The 21,102-nt window shown below is 46.1% G+C and overlaps 1 long non-coding RNA gene across 1 annotated transcript; it reads left to right on the forward strand.

The window, feature by feature from the left end:
• Positions 1 to 210: 210 nt before the first annotated feature.
• LOC310897437 lies at positions 211 to 18,537 on the forward strand. The gene is made up of 4 exons (XR_014582330.1): positions 211 to 5,973; positions 7,812 to 9,539; positions 13,691 to 18,337; positions 18,466 to 18,537. It is a non-coding gene; the product is annotated as an uncharacterized lncRNA (long non-coding RNA).
• Positions 18,538 to 21,102: the final 2,565 nt, after the last annotated feature.

A 21,102-nucleotide genomic window follows, 5' to 3' on the forward strand; every position in this document is an offset into this window, starting at 1 on the left:
CCATCTATGTCATGCCTTGATTTCAGTGAAATTATCCCTGTGTTACACCAGGGGCTTGGGCTCAGCGTTCAGACCTTTCGCTTTAAACTCTCCTCAGTAAAAACCATGTACAAATTCAAGTGAGCCCATGGGCTGTGTCCTTGGGTTGGTGGTTGCAGCCTAAACAAGAGCAGGCAGGGGGCATTGATTTTCAGAGGAGGGAGCATTTTGTGTTCACTACAGGCAGATATAAGTAATAAGTCAAGTAGGCTGAGATCAGAATCGGATCTGGTATCTGTAATAAATAACGATTGCCATTTTATGGGAGGCATTGCTCAGTGTTATACCAAGACCAAGAAACCTGTTACGTCTCCCGCACCTCAGATCAGCCACCTGCTGGAACTTGGTCCCCAAATTCAGTCTTGGGCAAGGCCTAGCTAGGCATTTCCAGAAGTGCTTCAGGGTCGCTAAACTCACAGGGAGATGTGAAAAACCGAGAGAGATGCCTGACCAGCCTGGAGGTCTTGGCAGGCAGGTGCTCTGTAGGTACGTGGGAAGCCACGGCCCACTCGTCACAGGTAGGCACAGTGTCTGCTCAGGAGCCTGGTGTGGCTTTTGGGAGATCGTGTGAGGAGGGAGGAGAGGAAGGGGACAGCTTTCCCAGCCCCTGGGCTGTTGCCAATGGCACTTCTGGTCTGACAGACAACACGAAGTAATATATACAGCATTTAACTGCCTGAAATGGGGCCTGTGCTGAGTGCTCTGCTGTGCATCCCAGCAGCGTCAGGGTTGCTGGATAGCCTGTAATTGTATAAAATTTAGGTTTTTGTAGGAAACAGATAGGAATGGGTAATTGCTCACAGAAGGTGGTCATAATTGCCTTTGCTAACAAGTAAGGGCATAAACTGTTGCCTCTAGCCCCACTTTAAAAGGACAAAGCAAGGAGCAGTTGGCAGGAGGAAGAGGTGGAGCCTGCCAGAGGAATTTCCCATAAAGAAGAGGTGTTTGTTATTTGACAGGGTAATTGAATGTTTAGAAGAACAGGCTGACATGAAAATACATTTTCCTTTGTGTGGCTCAGGAAGGCCAACCTTTGAAGACAGCGGAATAGGGACGTGCTGTAGCCAAAGCTCTTGTTTGGGTTTGGGGTGCCACCTCTTCCTGAGGGGCTGAGATGTCCTCACAGCACTCCCCAGCCCCTCCGTCATTGTGTGTCACCCCAGGCCTGTTCTCGTGGCAGGCCTCAGTGCAAAGGTGAGGCTGCTGAGGGCGAGGCCGGTTTCACGGCTTTACCTGAAGGCGTTTTGAGATCAAGGTGGTTTTGTTCCAGTGTAGACCCTACTTTAATAAACCACAAGCTTTTTGGAAGACCCTGACATCCTACCCAGGATCAGTTAGGCTTCTCTTGTGTCAGCTACTAATTTTGCAGTCCTTTTAAAATTGGACACATGCAACCATGTCTTTCTGGTAGCAACCCTGCTACCTGCCTGAAGGGTTTCATCCTCTCTGTGTTAACAATGGCATGCCTTATGCAAGACTGAGCCTTTAACAAACCCGAAGACTTACAAAGGCAGAGACAATGCAGCACACCAGTTACCAAATAGACAAGTGGGGCTGTGTCTCAGTGCTCATCTTCTGCTTTCTATTAGTTTGAGGTGGTGCTTGCAAGGCTGCTAGCTCTCCCCAGAATCCCTGGGTCACTCAGGACCTGCTTTCTTGAGTACAGAAACAGTTTTAGCAAGGTGGATGCCAGACACTGAGGGATGCCCAAAATGCATGGCGAAGTTTTGGCTCTGTCCTTGCCTATTATTTTCTGGCTTTGGGGTGCAGAACAGCTGCTGGGTCATTTTCTTCACATTTATGTTGGTGTTGTGTAATTTGTACCAAAGATGTCTAGGGCTAAGGGCAGATGCCTTTTTATATATCCCGATTATAAAATAAAATGAACATTGATGGTCTCTTGCATAGTATGTTCCCTCCCAGCCCATCTCCATCAAGCCCCATCCAATAGTATTTGTTTTGGACAGCTTAGTGACTTTGAGCATCGCAGTCCTGCCAAGCAATGAGATTTTCTTCATGCCAAGCAATGAGATGTTCTGTCCTTCACATGGGCTCTGGAGCACCTTGCAATTCGGTGTGCAGCCGCCGTCCTTGTGAGTAGAGCATGGAGTGAAAGAAGCACAAATGAGAGGAGATGGGGAGGTCTGCACATAAGTTTGCAATGGAATGGTTCCAAATCATGGTCTTCCCCCACGCACTGTTCTCTTGGTACCCTCTCATCTCATGCCTTGTGGATTAAGGGATATCACTAAATCCTCTTCCTGACATTTAGATAAGATGTCCCAAATTCGTCTCTTTGCAGCAGGTCTTTCAAATATTCCATTACCTCATAGCTCAGGCTAAGAGGTGCGTGGTATTTACACAAGGGGTCCGCTAGCCCTGGAGAGAGGCTATGTCTGCCAACCTGTTTTTGTTTTGAATTTTATGTGGAAGGGGACTGTATTGTCAGCCCATTAATCATCACAAAGTTAATGGCTTTGGATCCAGAGGCCAGCAGCTTAAATTTCTGGGAATGGGATTTACTGCAGACTATCACATGAGGATACTGTGACAATCTGGTTGAGGCATAAGAAGAACAATCCTATTAGCTTGAGTTGTCAATAAGGATCAAAGCTCTTTTCCCTCTTGCAGAAAGGCCTTGGAAGCAAACTGATCACTATCCAGGTCTATCAGACCATGAAACTAGATTAACAAACTGGTGCCTTTGTGGCCAAATGATATAGCAGTTGAGAGGCTGAAGTAAACGTAGGAAGAGAGGGGGAAGAAGGGGAGGTTATGGAAATTTCTTGCAAATAACTCAGTTTATAGAATATAATTAGAGAAGACTGAAGGTACAGCAGCACTACCATCTGAAAGTAAACTGTCTCTACTGTAGCAAAGAACACGTTCAATGTCATGGTGAGGAAAACCACATCATGGATGAACAGTAGCTGAAAATTTCACAGCTACAGGCTTGTGTATGGTGCTGGGGCACTTTCTTTTCCTGCACTATCTATGGGCATGCAAGGAGCAGAATGTGAACCTTTGCCTGCCAGGTATGTGCTATGCACACTTTGGAACAGCTGGCTTTTTATTAGAATTTATGAACTCTGTTGAAACTGAGAAAAAGAAAGGAGAAAGAATAGCGCTTGGTGGGTTATATGGTTATATGGTGCTGGCCACGTTGGTAATATGAGTCTTCAGTGGTCAGAATTATTTGGGGGTTTACAGAAACAGGGCTTTCTGGTATGAGGTGTTGTGCAGGCAAAAGAAACCATGGGCTCTGTGCTAGCAGATGTTCCAGTTTAATCCTGCACGCCTTCAAGAATACTTCAGGGTGGTGGCTGGCTGTTGGTCCCTGGGGAATAGATGAGGACCTGCATCCCCTTGGAGAGGGACGGGTACCTAGCAGTCAGCTCTCCTGCTCTGAATTAGCACTAAATTATAGAAAAGCCCAAGACAGAAGTTAATATGTGGCATATTAAATGTATTGTGAGGAGTCAAAGCCCATTGTGTCCTCTCGGATAAAAAGGCTGGTGCAGACTGTCCTGCTGGCTCCTCTCCTACCTGGACTGCACTTTGCTGACGGTCATAGGCTCAGCAAGGGGGGAAAGGACTGAACAGAATCAGCTAGCTCCATTTTGCTAATTAAGTCGACAGGTTGCATTTGGGTAGCTGATTAACCAAGTAATATGAAATCCATTTGTTGGGTGGATGCTCTAAAGTTGAAATTGACCTTGCCAAGGTTGTACTGATGTGCAGGATATTCCTGGTGAATATGAGCAAATGGTTTGCATGGTGTCTGTATGCAGCACATTCACAAGAGCTCCATGCTCCTGCTAGGCAGAATTTTGTCCTCTGCTACTTACTGCTACTTCTCATAAATTTACCATAGGCCGCAGATTTTTTTTTTTTTTGACAAAAAATTCAGCTGTTCTTCTTCTTTCAAATACACTGTCTTTGTATTAAACTGTACAGAGTGTACCTTAAGCTGGGTGAAAAGTCTTCAGCAGTTTTAGGCCCTTGAATCAACCTAGCAGTATGATTGACAGATCACAGGCATTTCTTCTTATCAAGACAGTTTACTTACTTGATAATTCAGGTGAGTCCTTCCCTTCCAGGTCTCACCCACAGCCCAGCCTCACGGCCACAGCATGTGCCCTTAGCAAAGAGAACTTTGCTCCTCATCTTGCTTCTGTCTTTTGATGTTTCTTATTGTGAGCCAAGAATATGAACTATTTGGTACACACAGGAATGAGGGAGGTACTCAGGGAAAACTCTACGTAAAACTTAAAGAGAATCGTGTAGAATTACTGGTCTACAGCCTTCACAGAACAATTGCAAACAGAGTATTTATTGATTATGCCTTCTATGACAAGCCCTAAGTAACATCAGTAAGATTTTCCAGTGCAGTAGTTCTTAGCGTTTCTTTCTCCCTTTCTCTCTCTTTTTTTGTTTTTGTTTTTGTTTTTGTTTTGATTTTTTTTCTGGTCTAATCCTGACTTGAAGTAAGCCTTACTCACAACTCTAGCAGCAGGTGGTGCCCACAAAATTTGGGGAATTCACACTGTAATCTCAATATGGATTTGCCAATCAAGGTTTTGCCTTAAAATTGATCTGATTTGGGACCCAAAATCTGAACATCACATCACTCTGGGTAAATTCAGTTTCTAATTTTAATGCTAATCCGAATCTGTATTTCAGGACTTGACAAGACAAAAAAATGTAGTAGTAAATAGTATCTGAAACAGCAGGAACAATAATAGCATCAATAAAACCAATAAAAATAATCATTTTCATGCATTAGAGCTCCCATTCTCCTAAGGAATGCATTTGAGTGCCTTTAAAACTCTATATACAGAGATCTTCCATCTGCAGTTGTAGCACATACACCTTTGGTGTGCAACACAGCAACAGCAGGATTCAAACACAATCTTTAGGGGGGAGAGCAAAAAATAACATTGAACACTGTCACAACTGAAAGAGAGGGGAATGCTAAGGCAACATATAATTAACCCAGCTGGAATTTGGTCAGGATGTCCAGGTTAACACCTCATCCAGTTAATGGGCTCTGTAGTAAATTGTTGAATATTATTGTTTAAAAGTCAAATAATTTACTGAGCTCTTTTCATGTGTGGAATATACAAGGAGGTCATCTGCCTTTTTAACATCTGGTAGCAGAGCCCTGGTGATTTACCTGCACGCTGGTGACTGTAGATAGCCAAGTGATAGATGACTTTGCTAGAAAGCTCGTTTTGTTAACTCACACAAGCCCACAAGGAGCCTGATAAATCTGCCCTGTGGAAACATTAAAGGCTTTATCTGCAACTTGTGCAGATTGACAAAGCACCATAGATGTCAGTGGGACTCTGCTGATTTATACCTGCTCTGGCTGTATCTCTAAATCGGAAAAGCATTCATTACTCCCACTTGAAAAAAGAAAAAAAAAAAGAGGAAAGAAAAGAAAAGAAAAATAGAATATAGTTTTACTGGTCGTTTACTTATTAGAAAACATTTTATTTGACTTTTAAATTACCTTACAAATAAAATCTAGGATTTGTGCATGTCCCGGATGGGAAGAGGCCACACTTACTGTAGCTGCATTGCTGCCTGACACTGCTGGCTGTAGGAAAGCCAATGGAAGAATTACAGAAACAGCAAGTAGAGTATAGAAGGCCTTAAGAAGGATCAGGAAATTGATTAAGAGCTGAATCTTTCCTCAGCCTAAAGAACCCTGTTCCAGTCAGAGCATCCACCTCCCAAGCCCTTTCTGGCTTACTACAGCTCTTGTCATTTTAAGCACAGCCACACACCAGTTCTGCTGATCCTATGGAGCTGACCTTCCCTGCTATAGAGGCATCTCTTCGATCAGCATACCTGCACCCTGAGAGACTCTGACTGCTGGTTTTCACTCTTGCTGGCAAGAGGAAGCCACTGTGGTCAGGGAAAAGCAAGGTGAGTCCCACTCTTTTCTGCCTTATCAGCAAAACTGTCAGTGTGCAGTCATGGAGCTGCAACTTCTGGAAACTGAAGAGGCAGGAAGGACACAGCATTGCTTAATTCCTTCCCTCTCCCCAGGCTAGATCTGTAGGTCTGGCAACTAGAAAATTCACCTTCTGGCTTGAAACTTGCTTGAGCTTCAGCGCGGTTTTGGCAGGCTCCATGCTCAGCTGGGCTTCTCTGCTGGGGCTGGTGCTGGGGCAGCAGGGAGGGGGTGAAGGTCCAGCATGGAAGGGCACTGGTTCCACAGCATGCTCCCCCTCCAGATTGCCCCTGCTTTGCACAGACCTCCAGATCACAGGGGGATGCTCTGCCTCCACTGGTTTACCATCCTGGCAAATGTCATGCGGAGCACAAGCTCTGCTGTATGTTGCAACGGGGCGAGCGGTGCCTGAAAGAGGGCAATGTTTGCAGTCAGGACTTTCCTTTGCAAACACTGAATCACGCTGTTCTGAAAGCAGGACAGAGCGATGAATGACTCACTGTTGGCAGCACATACTGCCCTATCAGTAGGCTCTGTTCAGTGGAACGGGATGGGGGGGCTGATGTTTGATATCATCGCTGTTCTCCCAGCTCCCCGCATGCTAATGAGTAATGCACACTGTGGCCGGTATTGATCTGCAGTTTGCTTATTCACAGGGCTCTGCACAAAGACTCCCGGATTGCTGGAAGCCTCCTTACTCACAAACACAAAGATGTCGCTTTGGGGATGGTTAAAAACATCTTTCTTGCTTGACCGAGATGTTTTCAGCTTTCTATTTCTTTATTTATTTCCAGGGTGAATGCTTTGCAGCAATAAAATGTAAAACTTTGTTAGTAATGGGCAGAAGAAACATGCCTAGAAGATTCAAAGAAATGATAGTAAGATACAGACCCTTGGGCCAGTGGTTCAGAGCTAGTCCCTGCAGGTTATAAGATAAGGGACACATCCCATTTTTAGGTGCAGGTGGTTGGATTTATGACCCAGAGCAGAAGCTGGAGCAGACCTGTCTGTTGGTACAGGGCTGGAAATGGATAAATTGCCAGGCTGTGGCTCAAAAAAGGGAGAGGGGAAAATGTTGTCCTAGGTTAAAGGGCATCAAGGTACCTGTTCTGCAGACTGTTTCTAAGCTATGGCACAGAATAAAATCCCAAAGAGTGCTTCCAGGACATGGGGATGAGGGTCTGTGCCCTGCGATACCCAGGGTTGAGAGTGGTATTGCAGGAGGTCTCCATACTCACCCGAGACAATAATTGTCCCTACTGCCAGCACTGCACCCACGTTTCACTGGAGGGTGGAAGCATGAGGGTGTAAGTCCCCAAAAGTTTATAGATTGATCTGTCCTCTCAAGATCAAAGAAGGCATTCACAGACCAGCAGTGAGGTGTAGTGAAGGTTAGCCTGCCCTTGCCAACCGTCTGTGATTAAACGTGAGACTTCAGGCACTGATTGCTACAGCTGGGTCTGTAACCACCAGATCCCAAGGCCACTGAGAGGCTCCCACTACCTTCAGCACACTACAGATCAGGCTGCAAATAAGTGCTATACTCACTCAAAAAAAGACAGGGTGAAACTAAAAAGATCGGAGATAGCAGCTCTTCGCAGGACAGGGCAGGAGACAACAGCCTGGTATGAGCACAGGTTAACCTAAAGTTAAGGCTGAGCGAACAACATGATTTCAAAAGTGATTGGGAAAGGGAACGTGGAAATTAAGTGAAGCGCAGAAATATATTCTGGATCCCCACCCCAATCACATGGTGGGGGGAACTCACTACTGCCATAAATCAAAATGTATGTTTAAAACCTTTTTGTAGTTCCTGCAGAGCACTCTCCTGGGGCCCAAGATGGCTGTTGATAGCCAAGAATGCATTACGCTGAAGCATCACAGGTCCTGGAAAATCCTATCAAACTTTATGGAAAATGATAACATTCCTGCGAGCTTAATGAACCGTTCCAAAGTTCTTAGGAGCGGTACACCCACTGCTGAAATGTACGGGTGGTGCACGCAACCTTGCAGAAGAGATAAAGCTCTCCGACAGTCGTGTGGTGGTAGTCTGGCCGAACTCTCTTTCATCTCCAACAACCATATTCACTCCTAACATGGTCCTGTAAATGTTCCGAGCCTCTACAGAAACCACTGGCCTCAGCCCTATCCTGCTCTGTAGGGCTTTCCTGAAAGGTTTTATAACTTTACTAATAAAGTAGACCCCAGATTAACACCCATTCTCATTTTTTTCCTTCAAAAAGCCCCTACGATCAGCTTGGGAAAGCAGACAGCGCAATAATGACTTGCTCTAAACCTCCACCCTGTGCAGAAGCCTCTGCCCAAACCACGGGCTCGTTGTTCTCCCCAGGAGCGCCTGGGCTCCGGGAAGGGGAGTTTTAGGGCAGAACTGTTTTGAGAAGAGGTGAGCGTGGGTGTGAAGGCGGGGAAGCAGGGAGCAGGAGCAGAACCAGCGAAGGCAAACGCCGGAGGTAGCATGGTGTGTGGCCCTGGGGAAAGCCCGGAGAGTGAGGGCTTTGGGGTGGGGGGCTCGGCCAAAACAGCAGGGAGCTGGGAAGAGAGAAGCCTGCTCCCATGGCCTGACTCCTGCTGTGTCACACAGGGGTTTGTCTCTCCTTTGCAAATAGACGAAGTTGCTTCCAAAAGCTACTTGAGTCCTGAACTGACTTTTCTTCCTAACTGGAACAACCTACAAGACTGTGAATTTTAGATAGCCACGTGGGTGGAAGAGGAAACGCAGGACTTTTTGGGCGGACAGACAACCTCTCGGTACACACACACGCACGTATTTAAAGGAATTGGCAGCAGAAGTGACCAAAAGAGACAGAGGGGAGAGGAGGCAATGTTCAGCAAGATTTGTGATATCCTCTCCCTTCTTGAATAAAAGGCTTCTGGTGTAGATGAATTCAAGCAGTCCATTTCCCGGTTTCAAATCCTGACTGTAAGAATGGGCAAATTCTCTTCTGTGCATGCAGCAAATTAATGGGGAAGTGTTTGTGTTTCTTTAGGCAGTTAGGCAGTGGGTTACCACTAGTGTCCTTAATCCAGGTACCTTGTTATCTTAATTAAAAACCAAAATCAGCTTTGATCTCCTGCAACTTCATTGCATAACCACTTTCATTATGCTATTGTTTAAGCTCAGTTAGCTTTCCATGATGAAAAGAATTTGTATTTCACACTGGGCAGGAAGTCCTACTTAAACGTTTCCTGGTTTTGATCTCCTTGAAGGGAATTAAGTTGTGTTCCTGCTTCAAAAAATGCATGGCAAACAGATTACTGAATCACCAGACTCGCTCTACTGTGAGCCAACTGGGGGCAGCAGGCTGGACACAGAGTACGAAACTGCTCCATTCTCATGATTTACAGTCTCATGATTTACTTGCCATCCCACTCCATGGGCAGGCAGAGCACCAGCCTCTGCTAGCTGCCATGCCACGGTGGTACAGCCAGGCTCCTGCCAGAGAGGAGCCAAAACCTATGCTGAGCTGACCTGCCGCTTTCCCCTAGAGATGAAAGAGAGCAAGTGAGATTACTCAAGGTGAGCCTGGAAAAATCTTTCTAGGTTGCTGAGTGGGGATTTAGATCATTTAAGAAAAGCATGTCTTTGCGACTTTGGGATGTGCCTCCAGCTTCCAAGAGCTTTTGGCTTTTGTGGGGGTGACCCAGGCTGCCCTGGTGCATGGGGATGGGAGGCTGAGCTCCCAGGGTCGGGAGTGTGCTTGCGTCTCACCTTACCACTCAAAGGAAGCAGGGAAGGAGACGGTGACACATTTTCCCCACCAGTTGCCCTACATAAAAACAGTTATCTGCTTAAGTGGTTACAAAGTGACTGAAGTTTGCAACTCATTGTCTGAAAGTTAATCCTCTGTGTCTCCATCAATCGATGTCATGGGAGTTTATGAGAAGCCAGAAGGAGACAATGGGTAAAATCTAGTCACTTAAAATGAAAGTCAAACAAATTCTATTTTGAGTGTTACAGTTTTACAGGTTTTGCTTGCTTTATGCCCTCTCATGCTTAGTATATGATAATCTTTGCCTGCTATCCCCCTCTTTTTTCACTCCACTGGCAGCAGTGACTCTCATGACAAAAGTCCCCAAAGGACTTTTCCTTGCACACAGATTTTATTCTTTCCCTCATCCCTGCTGCACCTCCCATTTTCAGTCTGTTTTACATGAAGTCAGGATATCAGTGCTCCTGAATTAGCTGTAGCATGCCAGTGCCCTCAGAGATGCTCTGGATCACGATGCAAGCCTCCTGAGATGCATCAGTGCATGTCTGGGCTTCAGTGGATTAGCAAAGCCCAAGCCCCACTTGTGGAGCAAGTTCTTTCCCACATCACTGCCTGACAGTTCAGGGTATTTGACTTCAGGGCAGTTTCTGGGGGTAACAAGGTACAAGCAGTGCCTCAGGTGACCCTGGGCAGGGTTTTAGTCAAGGGCTAGTCCGGTATTAGCCCTCATTTTGGCTCTTATGGCCTGTTCCTTATCCTATTCTAATGAAACCCACCAAGGCCCACGGCCCAGTGCAATTGCCCTGATCGTTCATCCTTGAAACCAGTCCTAGGCACAATTCTGAGCTTAGCTCTGGGGTGCTGTGGGGTAAGCCCAGAGTTTGGGTTCAAGCAGGTGAAACTCACGAAGTTTGACAAGAAGTGCAAAGTCCGGCACCGGGACATGCTGGGGGAACCCAGCTGGAAAGCAGTCTGCAGAAAATACCAGGTGGTCCTGGTGGACACCAAGATGAAGATGAAGCAGCAACGTACCCTTGCTGCTAAGAAGGCTAATGGTATCGTGGGCTGCATGAGGCAAAGTGTTGCCAGCAGGTCAAGGGAGGTGATCCTCCCCCTCTACTCAGCACTGGTGAGGCCACCCCTGGGGTGCTGTGTCCAGTTCTGGGCTCCCCAGCACATGAGAGATGTGGGCATACTGCAGAGTCCAGCTTAGGGCCACAAAGATGATTGGAGCACTTCCCCTAGGAGGGGCTGAGAGAGATGGAACTGTTCAGCCTGGGGAAGAGGAAACGAACTGGAATACAGGAGGCTTCCTCTGGACACCAGGAAGCACTTCTTTACTGTGCAGCTTGCTGAGCCCTGGCGCAGGTTGCCCAGAGAGGTTGTGGGGTCTCCTCCTGGGAGATTTTCACAAGCTACCTGGAGATGGACAACCTGCTGTGGGTGTCCCTGCTGGAGCAGGGGTTGGACCAGGTGGGTTCCAGAGGTTCCTGCCAACCTCAGACCTTCTGTGATCCAGTGGTAATTCCCTGCTGGTCGGTGGGGATGTGCCAGGAAGCCCTTCTATGGGGCACTGGGGAAGGAGGTGGGAGAGGGATACAGAGAGAGTGTACATGCCCGGGTCTTGCCCCAGGCTGCAGTCAGGATACGATCAGAGGGACATTTGGCAGGGCCCCATGCTCGTGTCATGGCAGCACCACCAAAAGAGCCTGAAGGGCCCTCTCTGTGATGCGCCCAGGTGCCACGACTGCATGCGCTGGTCCCTGAGAGCTCCACAGCCCTGTGTGCCTGCGGAGTGAACCTCTGTCCAAACGGGGCAGCAAAAGCAAGAGTGCATACAGCGATTATGTCTGCCTGTACAGCCTACGCAAATGCTGTGGGCCAGCTGGACAAGATCACATGCAAATAAGAAATTTGCACAGTTATCTACCTGGCTCACAGTCTCAGACAAGTATCTGCACGTACGAGTTCGTATGCATGCCGCAGACAGAGTCCAAGCCAAACATGAATTATTCCACTAGCTCCAATGGGACAAGATTTGTTTGTGCAGTTTCAGAGGCCAGCCTGAAAACTTGGAAAGAATATTTTCCAGGCATTTAACCAATTTCTGGGTAATCTGAAAAGCGGTATCTTTTACAGAGAATTATATAGCTATAAGCACACTCTCACATACATATGTGTGTATATATAATGGCTCTTTGCTTGATCCTTCAGTCATTTTGCTCCAATACTACCCCAATTGTAAATACACCCTGGAATGTGAGGATTAAGGAAAGTTAACCTGAGTTTTTCAGACAAGAGATTTTGGGTTACAAAAATGAGTAGGAGGGTTTTTTTGGGGGGGGGAAAGGGAGGACGTGGTTTGTTTCCTACACATACTTAGTGTCAGCAGTCTTTAGTTGTACTTAAATGTAAAGGAAATATGTTCTCAAGGAGGGAAGTGCCTTGCATTTTTTGAAGTCTGTTATTAAAATAAAACAGAAAAAATCAGACAAAAGTTTGCTTTATGATCCACTGAAAGGTCCATGCATTTTGGACTGCTACTGGCATGAAAAAGTAATTTCTCCCATATGGTTCGGGCAGCTCCATTGTGCCGGGGTTCCCAAAGTGACAGCTCGCATTCCTTGGGTTTGTTTTCTCGTGGGGCGGCAAATTGCCCAGTTCCTGAAGGCAGCTCACCACAGCACCGCAACCTGGGGGCTGGAGCGTGTGGCTGTCGCCGGTAGCTGTCCTGTTGCCACCTGAGCAGCAGATCTGAAGGGCGTCCCGGGTGCTGCTGCCTCGTAGGAGCTGCTGCGTGGAGCATGCAAGGTAGCGCCCTCTTGTCTCACACAACACCTGTGGCCCGTGTCTGCAATGCGTGCATGCCTGGGGTGGGTGCCCCCTCTGTTGTGGGTGCTGTTTTTTTTCCCCACCCTAATCTGGTTAGCCGCTGCTATCAGCTGGAGATGCAGGTAATGGAAAACAGCAGAGGTCCTTTGAAGCAGGGCTGCTTTACACCGGTGAGGAGTCTGCCCGCCCAAGGTGAAGTGGGGATATCCCAGCCAGCAAGGTGTTCACGCGCAGGCCTGGTTTACCTTTCACTCCCCCGTTCCAATTATCAAAGAAAACACGATGTGACAGTACCCTGCACTCCTGTTGGAGATACCAGAGTGAAATCAAGGCTTCTGGAGACAGTTCCTCAAAAGGAAGATTTGAAAGAACTTGTGCGCTCCCTTCCAGCTGCTTTTATCTCTGACTCACGGAACGAAAATGCAAGATACCATAGGAAAGAATCCTTCCCTCTTTCCATGCTTTGTTTGCTTGTTTGTTTCTATGCAATCGGGGTCAGGTTAGTGGGCCAGATAGCAGAGGGCTTCGACCCACTGTGTTCCATTGTTTCTCCACCTTCTCTTGCCCAAATGCAGAGAAAGGGCAAATATAGCTCCTCACACGTCCTGCTGTGTGTGTTAGTGCTAGCGCGGTTATCTTCACTCAAAAGCTGAGATATTAAAAAGTTGATTGCAGGAGGAAAGCACGGCTTAATGGATTGACCAGTGACTTACGGGTCAGGGGCTGGACTCCAGCTGTGGTTACTCGTGGCTGACAGCTACCACCATCTGACACGGCTTCTGGCAGCCAAAAAGGGCACGGCAGCACCTGGGGCCAGGGCGGCAGCTGGTTGTGATGCTGACCATGGGGCCGGCGCTTGCCCCCAGGCTGCTGAGCCATGGTCAGAGCCCAGCAAAGCCAAACGTCCATGTATGGGGTTTGTTTGTGCTAAAGCCATGAAGGGTGGGAGGGAGAAAGCTGTAAGGAATTGTTTAAAAAACAAGAATAATGCACTTTACTGGGGTTTTAATTAAGAAAAATCAGTGAATATACTGGGTGAGTTCAAAGTAATAAAAATACTGGGGAAGGTGCTTTCCTTTTTTCCCTCACTTTTGTGCTTGTTTTTTCCCTCTTTTTCTTCCCCCAGCCCCATCTGACAAAGTGGAAAAATAGAAGAAAGACACATGGAGAAAAAAGAAAGCACAAAGAATGCAAAACCAAGACTTTTTAAGAGGAGAAAGTACCTAAAAGCTGGAGAGACGGGAATTACCTAGAAATTCTTGCTTGCAAATGAACACCATTTATTATGAGTAAAAGAAAAAAGGAAACTTTTTTAACAAATAGTTGTAGCCACAAAACGAGATAGCGGAGCTGTGGTGGTTTGGCTTTGCCTGACGCCTTTTGCACCCAGAAGCACATTCCTGCAGGAGGAAAGGAGGGACACCCAGCCCGGAGATATCCGAGCCTACCTTGTGAAGCCAGAGCTGGCGAGTGGAGCGTCGCTGGATCGACAGGCAGCCAGCAACACTCAGGGCTTTCATATTTGCACGGGGAGCTTTGGGCATACGCCCAGCAGGACTGTGGGAGCTGATGGGGTGCTGTTCTTGCCATGCTGCTTGCAGTGCTGCAAGGCAAGCCTTGATTTTCAGGTGGTGTTTGCAGGTGAGTGGTGGGGCAGGTCTGCGAACCTTCTCCTGAGAGGGAGCACGTGTGGTGCTCTGTGCCTGCATTCACACGGAGGACAGAGAGGATTTGGTGACCTCCTCCGGGTGGAATGACAGATAATCTCCTTCAGGCAGGGGAGAGCTACAGCTACGTCTAGCTGCCCCAGCCTGCAACCAAGCCCTCGGCTTGCCATCCTGCTGATAGCAGAAGTGTGCAATGGCCAGTCCACTACTGTATTTCAAACCTCTTCCAAGAGCTAGAACAAAATAAATTAAAGCATTACAGTGTTATTTTCTACAACATTAGTGCTATGACGAATGTGAAATCTAATCTCTCCTGGCATTGCCAGGACTGGAGAAGACAACCCTATGTGTTAAGAGGGTGTTGTCAGAGCCCCTTGGGTGCAGTGTGCAGTGGCCAGACAACTTGGTCCTCCTTCCTCCTCCTGTCCGGCTGTCTCTGCTTGCAGGAGGTCACCTCGCTTCCCTGAGGTGAGAGACCAGAAGTGCTATGGCAGGTGTATGCTGAAGAAGCAACAAAGGTTTTTCTTTAGAATTATTTGGGAGCGAGCTGTTACTTGAAAGCAGAGAGAGAGGCTTGTGCTAGAATGGCTGATCCCAGAACAGTCACTCTGCTCCAGTGGATTTATAATTGTCACTTTAACCGGTGCCAGGAAGGCACTGAACTTCTAATGAGTCATTTTTCCATATCTGAGAATAAGTTAGGATGCACTTCAGATATGCACTTTTTTTTTTTTTTTATATAACAAACATAGCGAACCCTTGAGTCCCTCCTGTTCTACCCACAGGGAGGGACTATGTCCATCTTTCTCAGAGATTTCCTTCATATTTATTCGTTATTCTGCACAGGAAAAGCTAAGATATGTTATCTGCAAGAGTAATGGCTTTTGGTTTTCTCTCTCTGCACATCTCCATACCCAAATTCAATACCATTATAAGGAAAAGCCCTGCTATGGACAAGCTGCACTGGATGGAAGACTGTGCGTACTACTGAGCTAATAGCCAAGCTTGCTGCATATACCGAAGCCTTCTTGCAGCCATTCTTTCTACCTATAATTTCCCCCATACACATGTATATGGACTCTCTCCATAGCTTCATTTCTCCCCGTGTCTATGCCTTTCCCTATATGCTTCCTTCAGTTAAAAGTTATCCTTTTCTCCATACCAAAGTCTTCCCAAGGTGCACCCGACATTTTTCTATCCAAACATCACTGACTGAGTGCAACGTTTTGCAAACTGTGACAGGTGGACCTTTATGGTAGTAAGGATTGCATGGCTTTCGCTGAAGCTAGCAGGTCTCTTTTCACATCAGGCCTTCTTGCCACACACTGGAAGGAATGAGAACAGGCAAACTGGCTTAGACAAAGGAAGAACCACTTTTAAACTGTTACTGTAGCTTTATTCTGGCCCAAAGATTTTTTCCAATTAGCTTTGGAGAAGCTGCTGTTAACTTCCATTGCTTTTTTCTGGTTTCATACACCTGTGGCTTTGCTGTGCATCCTGAAGGATAAGGATCAAAATATCAGCAGCAGGGCGCTGCTTGTTGTGGTTCAGGCCTGCCCCAGCGCAGATGGGGAGGAAACCTTCCTATTGAGACACTTTTGTGGTGCAGTTCTTGTGCCTGCGGTTCGGCTCTGGGGTGTGGGGCACTCCTCTGGGTGGAGCTCCCAGGCACTCTGGGACCACCAGGGACCTTCACAGCAGGGATGGAGGCCGTCAGCACTAGGAAGTGAGGATAAAGGGATCATCCAACCCCCACCCTACACACCCCTTTCTGCTCTGGTTGCCCATATTTCATGGCCTATCTCCTTCTCATCTATACATTCCTGGTAGCATACCTTGCTGAAAAAGTACACCTTTGTTTTGTGCTGCACTGTTGAACAGAAGAGGATCCTCCTTACCCTCCGAGAGCAACTGCCTTCCTCTGACGGCGGCTGCAGCCTGGCAGAGGGGAAGCACACGCTATGCTTCTCCTACAACCCCGCCTGGGTTTCTACCCTCACCCAGAAGAAGAGGGCACACACGCTTTGTCCTGCCAGCGTGGGGGCAAGGCTGCTGGCAGCGAGGGCCAACAGCAGGGCAAGAAGCGTCACACCCTCACAGTGACCAAATATGCCACACGCCTTTTTATTGTTGTACCATAATCATGATGCTCCTTTAATGTAGTTTGTTTAACTGGATGACTTCTGTGCTAAAAATAAGTGGATCTTGCTGTTTCCAGGACAACCACCATCCCAACGGCTTATCTCGGCGTCTCTGCTCTGTCAAAAGGATGTTCTAAAAAGAGCTGGCCATGAATATTAAAGATGAACAACGCACACAATAAAGCATTCCATGGGAAGAGCCCCATGTTTTAATGTTATACATTATGCTAATAGGACGGTTGCTTCTCAGAGAGGTGCTTAATTCAAAGGCTGCACAGTGTGGGATCAGATTGCAAGTAAGCAGAAATGTAATGCGTGTCTTTTTAAAAAAAGAAATTAAAAAAAAATCAATCTCTTTCTGGTGGTTGGAGAGGCTCACCAGGCGGCACTTTCTGCCTCTAGGACAGACATCTATAAACTGAGAGCCTGCACGTGTATCCTCAACCAACACAGTGGGGTGGCTGTATGGGGACAGAGAGCTGCTGCCTGGTGCCAACAGGCAGCCTGGCTGCCTGCGTGGGCACCCGAGAGCTGGTACCCCCTGTGCTGAAGGGGGAAGAGGTGGTGTGACACAGATGAGGCTGGGTTCTTCCGAGGCTCTGACTCAGTGTGATTATGAAATAGAGAAACTTTAGCCCCTGTAGCTGGACAAAAGAGAGGAGGTAACTTAGCCAGTAGGATTGGTTCTCCAGTACAGGCTGAGCTGAGGCTAACTGGTGAGCAGTATTGCTCTGGCAAGACCCATGTTCAGCTCATACCTTTGAGTGAAACAATTCCCTATAAATCAAACTCTTTGATTCCCTGATTACAAAGAAACCTTTAGGGTTACCAGTGCAGTATAACAAGGTCTTGTACAAAGACTGAAACCTTACCAAAACCAGCCTGACTTCATCTAATAATATTTTCTGGGAAATATTTAATAAAATATTAAACATTTTGAAATATTTTGCCTACTTTAATCTCTGCAGTTACACTTTTAACAAAACTTCTACTTTACTGAAGGCACATTTATGCAATAACTGGCATGACTGCTGTGAACAAGGCCCTCAGATGTTATAAACTGGCTAGGTTTCACTGTCCAGAACTTAATTCTAATCAGATGAGGCTCTGGCCCTTTGGTAGGAGGCCTTCTGAAAGCCATCAGTTGTTGATGAGAGCTGACAGCGAATGTAACTGTTCAACCCTGATGCACTGAACCCAGAAACTTTCAAGGTGAGTGGCTTGGCTGCAGGACAGCCGCCATTTTGTGAGGCCGGTACAGAAGCCTTTACACAGAAGTGTCTCCTGAGCTCCCACCGAGACTTATTGTCTACTTTTCAATATTTTGTTGTTCTCTTTTTCTCTCAGAACTAATTCTGATTCCCTGTAGGTGTTTAATTTTGTTTATGAAAGTAAGGTAACAAACGCCTGCACCCCTTTGGTCTGAAAATTTGGACGGCAAATCTCATATAAACAATGAGACCAACTTTTCTTGATGTGTTTCAGTGCTTGAGTTTCTAGCCCCAGCCCGAACTCAAAAAGCCAAGAACATGAAAAATAATGTTAACCGAATGTTTAAAATCTCAGACATGGCTCTGTTTTACTGGTGTTTGGAACATAAATTCCAGGGAGGTGCAAAGTCCTCTGGAGGTAATACATATCTCACCTCACTGAAAATACCTTATCTTGGCAGGCTGTGTCATGTCAGAGTAAATAATGCTGAAATGCATTAAGGAATCTGGAGACCGGATCTATCCTCAGTACAGGAGATCTGTATCATACCACCTTTTTTTTTTTTTTCCACTTATCTGCCTTGCTGTATTATAGGATAATTCCACCAAAACCAGTTGCTTCAGAAATGCGTAGCTGGGGACCCTCAGAGAGGCAGTACCTGGGCTGATATGGCCCAAGCTGAGAAGGACCTCACCGCCACTCTCCTACGTGCAATTGCAGGTGGATTTTGGGGGCAATAGAAAGGATGAAGAGGTATTGACATATCATGGGTGAGGGGTGGTTGGGGATACAACACTGCGGGCATAAATCTGGTTTTTAATGTGCAAGCAAAAATTTCTGGTGCAATTTCGATTGCTGACAGTGAACTTTTGTCACTTCAGGATAACGGGGAGTTTCCAGCACTGCAGGGGACTGTGGTGACCTGGAGTGGGGTGCACAGCTACCACGGCGGTGGGACCATCACAAAAAGAGGTGTGCACACACATATACACAAACATATATATAAAAATATTTGTGAATGCATGCAGCGGGAGTCCCAGCCAGGCTGTAAGAGCCATGTAGCTCCATGAGGGTCTAAGCAAGTGCAAAAAAAGAAGGAAGAAAGTGACAGAAAAGACAACGTCACAACACATTCTGCCTCTCCTGGGATTCAGGGTAACTCAAGGCACAGAGAACGAACACCCTGCTCCCCTAGCTGAGGTATGAATAAAGCCAACTTGCCTTTTTGGAATTAAGGAAAGAAAAACAGATGTTAAGCTGTACTGACAGCCCTTTAGGAAGTCTTAAAATCCTCCAAAATTTTTTCATAGAGGGAACAAGATTTGCAATTAGTGAAATACAGCATGTTAAACTGTAATTGCTATTAGTGCAATTATAGTCAAGGTTGTGATAACTGTAGCGTCTTCCTGAAAACTCAGGTCTCTGCTTCATTAGGCTACTCATTGCTTTTTCAATATTGTTTCCAGAATTCAGCAAAAGAAAATGTAAATTGTGAGTCTAAAAACCTTCAGGGATGGCCCCTGTGATCTGAAGACCAAGTGCACATGTCGAGAGTGGGACTAGAAGGCATTTGAGGAATATTTTGGTGTATGTCCTTGATGCAGCATAGCAGCAGCTTCTGCAAAGTCACTGTAGTCACTGCTGAGCAAATCAGTGCCCAGCACAATGATGCTGGGTTACTGCACCTGACAGGAGTAGTTTATATCAAGAATATTAGGTTATCTTAATACTAGAGTCTCCACTGGTTGTGCGGCAAGAAAGCACATGGTCCATCTGCACCTTCTGTATGTTATGAACTTTTAAAAAATTCAGTGATTTAACTGATTCCACTGTCTCTATCCAAATTCCTCTTCCTGAGGGTAGGGTGTGACCCTTTGAATCTTTCAGCTGCAAATAGCAAACAGCAAATAGCTGTTCACCTTATGCTGCAACCTCCCCCTCTATCTTGAGGAGCACTTGGACTCCTTTCCATCCAGCTAACCTGTTTCCACAAAACCCACAGGAACTTTAACTGTCTGAGACCTAGGTCAAGCTGAACTCAAGTGATCCAATGTGTTCAAAGTTTAAAGACAGCTAGACAGACAGAAAATGATGAAATTTGCCATTAATTGCAATAACAGTTTGCATGCAACAACTTGGTTTCTCAGTATTTACCAGTGAGTATCAGGGTATTTTGCTCCTTGTGATGTTTAGGCCGAGCCCACCATCCATTACTTCTTCACATCCACCACCCTTACCAGCAAAATATGCTTAGAGAAGAGCTCTTGACTGGTGGCTGATATTTGGGCCTAGGGCTCCGGTGCATTTGGGGTTTGGATGCTGGCTGTACTGCTGACATGATTTATAGTGTTTGCTGTTCAGTATGAAATGCCAAAGACATCCATCAAGCTGTACAAAAAGTCCATCCCATCCTTTTCTCTCTCCAAAGCATGTCTGAGGAAGTATTTTTGGCTGCTAAGTGTACCAACCAACATACCACTTACATAAAAATAACAAGGACTTCATACATGAAAAAAAGGATCATTGAGATTAAGGTCTCACGGCACATATATCATAAATACTTGCTTTTCTTATAAAATGCAAAAGAAACACAACTTTTTTATTATTATTATTAATCTCTGTTGAATTTTGTAAAAAAAAAAAAAAGTTTTCCTGTAGGATTTCAATAATTGTTTTTTAATATCTTTATTTGCACAACCTTTTACCTTAACGCAGTCAGACAGATAGATATAAAGAATAATGGATTCCATGTTTTTTTAATATCCTTTCTATTTTTACTAATAAATAAATGGACAAAATCATACTGAAATAGAGACACAAGTGGTATTTCCTAATCTGCAAAGAGAAGTCAGTAGATCTGCATTTCAAGCATGTCAGGGAAATTACTGTGGAAGGGCTGCCTTAATTCTCATTCCTGTGAAAGAGTGAAATGCAAATTGCTGCTTTCCTATTCATGTGCATCAGCTAGCACAGCAGGATCTTGGTCCTCACTTACAGTGTCTCAAAGGCTATCAACTAAATAAATATTCTTAGCCATTTCTGTTCATTTTCATGAAGCGTGTTTCATCCAAAGGCTTTAGAGGGCTACTTCCAAACCCTGTAGTAGAAGCATCCTACAGAGTGCTCCGGGTGTCTAGTCCCTCAAACAGCTGGGCTGGGATGTGGGCACAATGTGCAGCAGCTATCTAAAGCACATATTTTGGCTAGGCACCTGTGCTTAGGGGTGCTCTGGCTGAACCTGGTGTGACGATATAGGCAGGACTGGCAGACAAAAAGAGCATGCTTTCTGGGTGCTGTTGTGGATCTGGTATCCCAGAAAAGACTTGAGGCCATAACCCTGCCCCTTATGCTTTTAACTGAAATCTGATCTTGATTAGGCCCGTTTTCAAATTCAGTGCAGTACCACCAAAGGAAACACTTTAGGGACCAAACCCCTCAGATTTGACTGTAGCTGCTATGTGTAGTATGGCATAAATATATGTAAACACCCAAAAGAGATCCAAATACAGCATAGTACA

The sequence above is a fragment of the Anser anser genome (assembly GCF_964211835.1).
Source record: "Anser anser genome assembly, chromosome: 3".
In the NCBI taxonomy this organism is placed as follows: Eukaryota; Metazoa; Chordata; class Aves; order Anseriformes; family Anatidae; genus Anser; species Anser anser.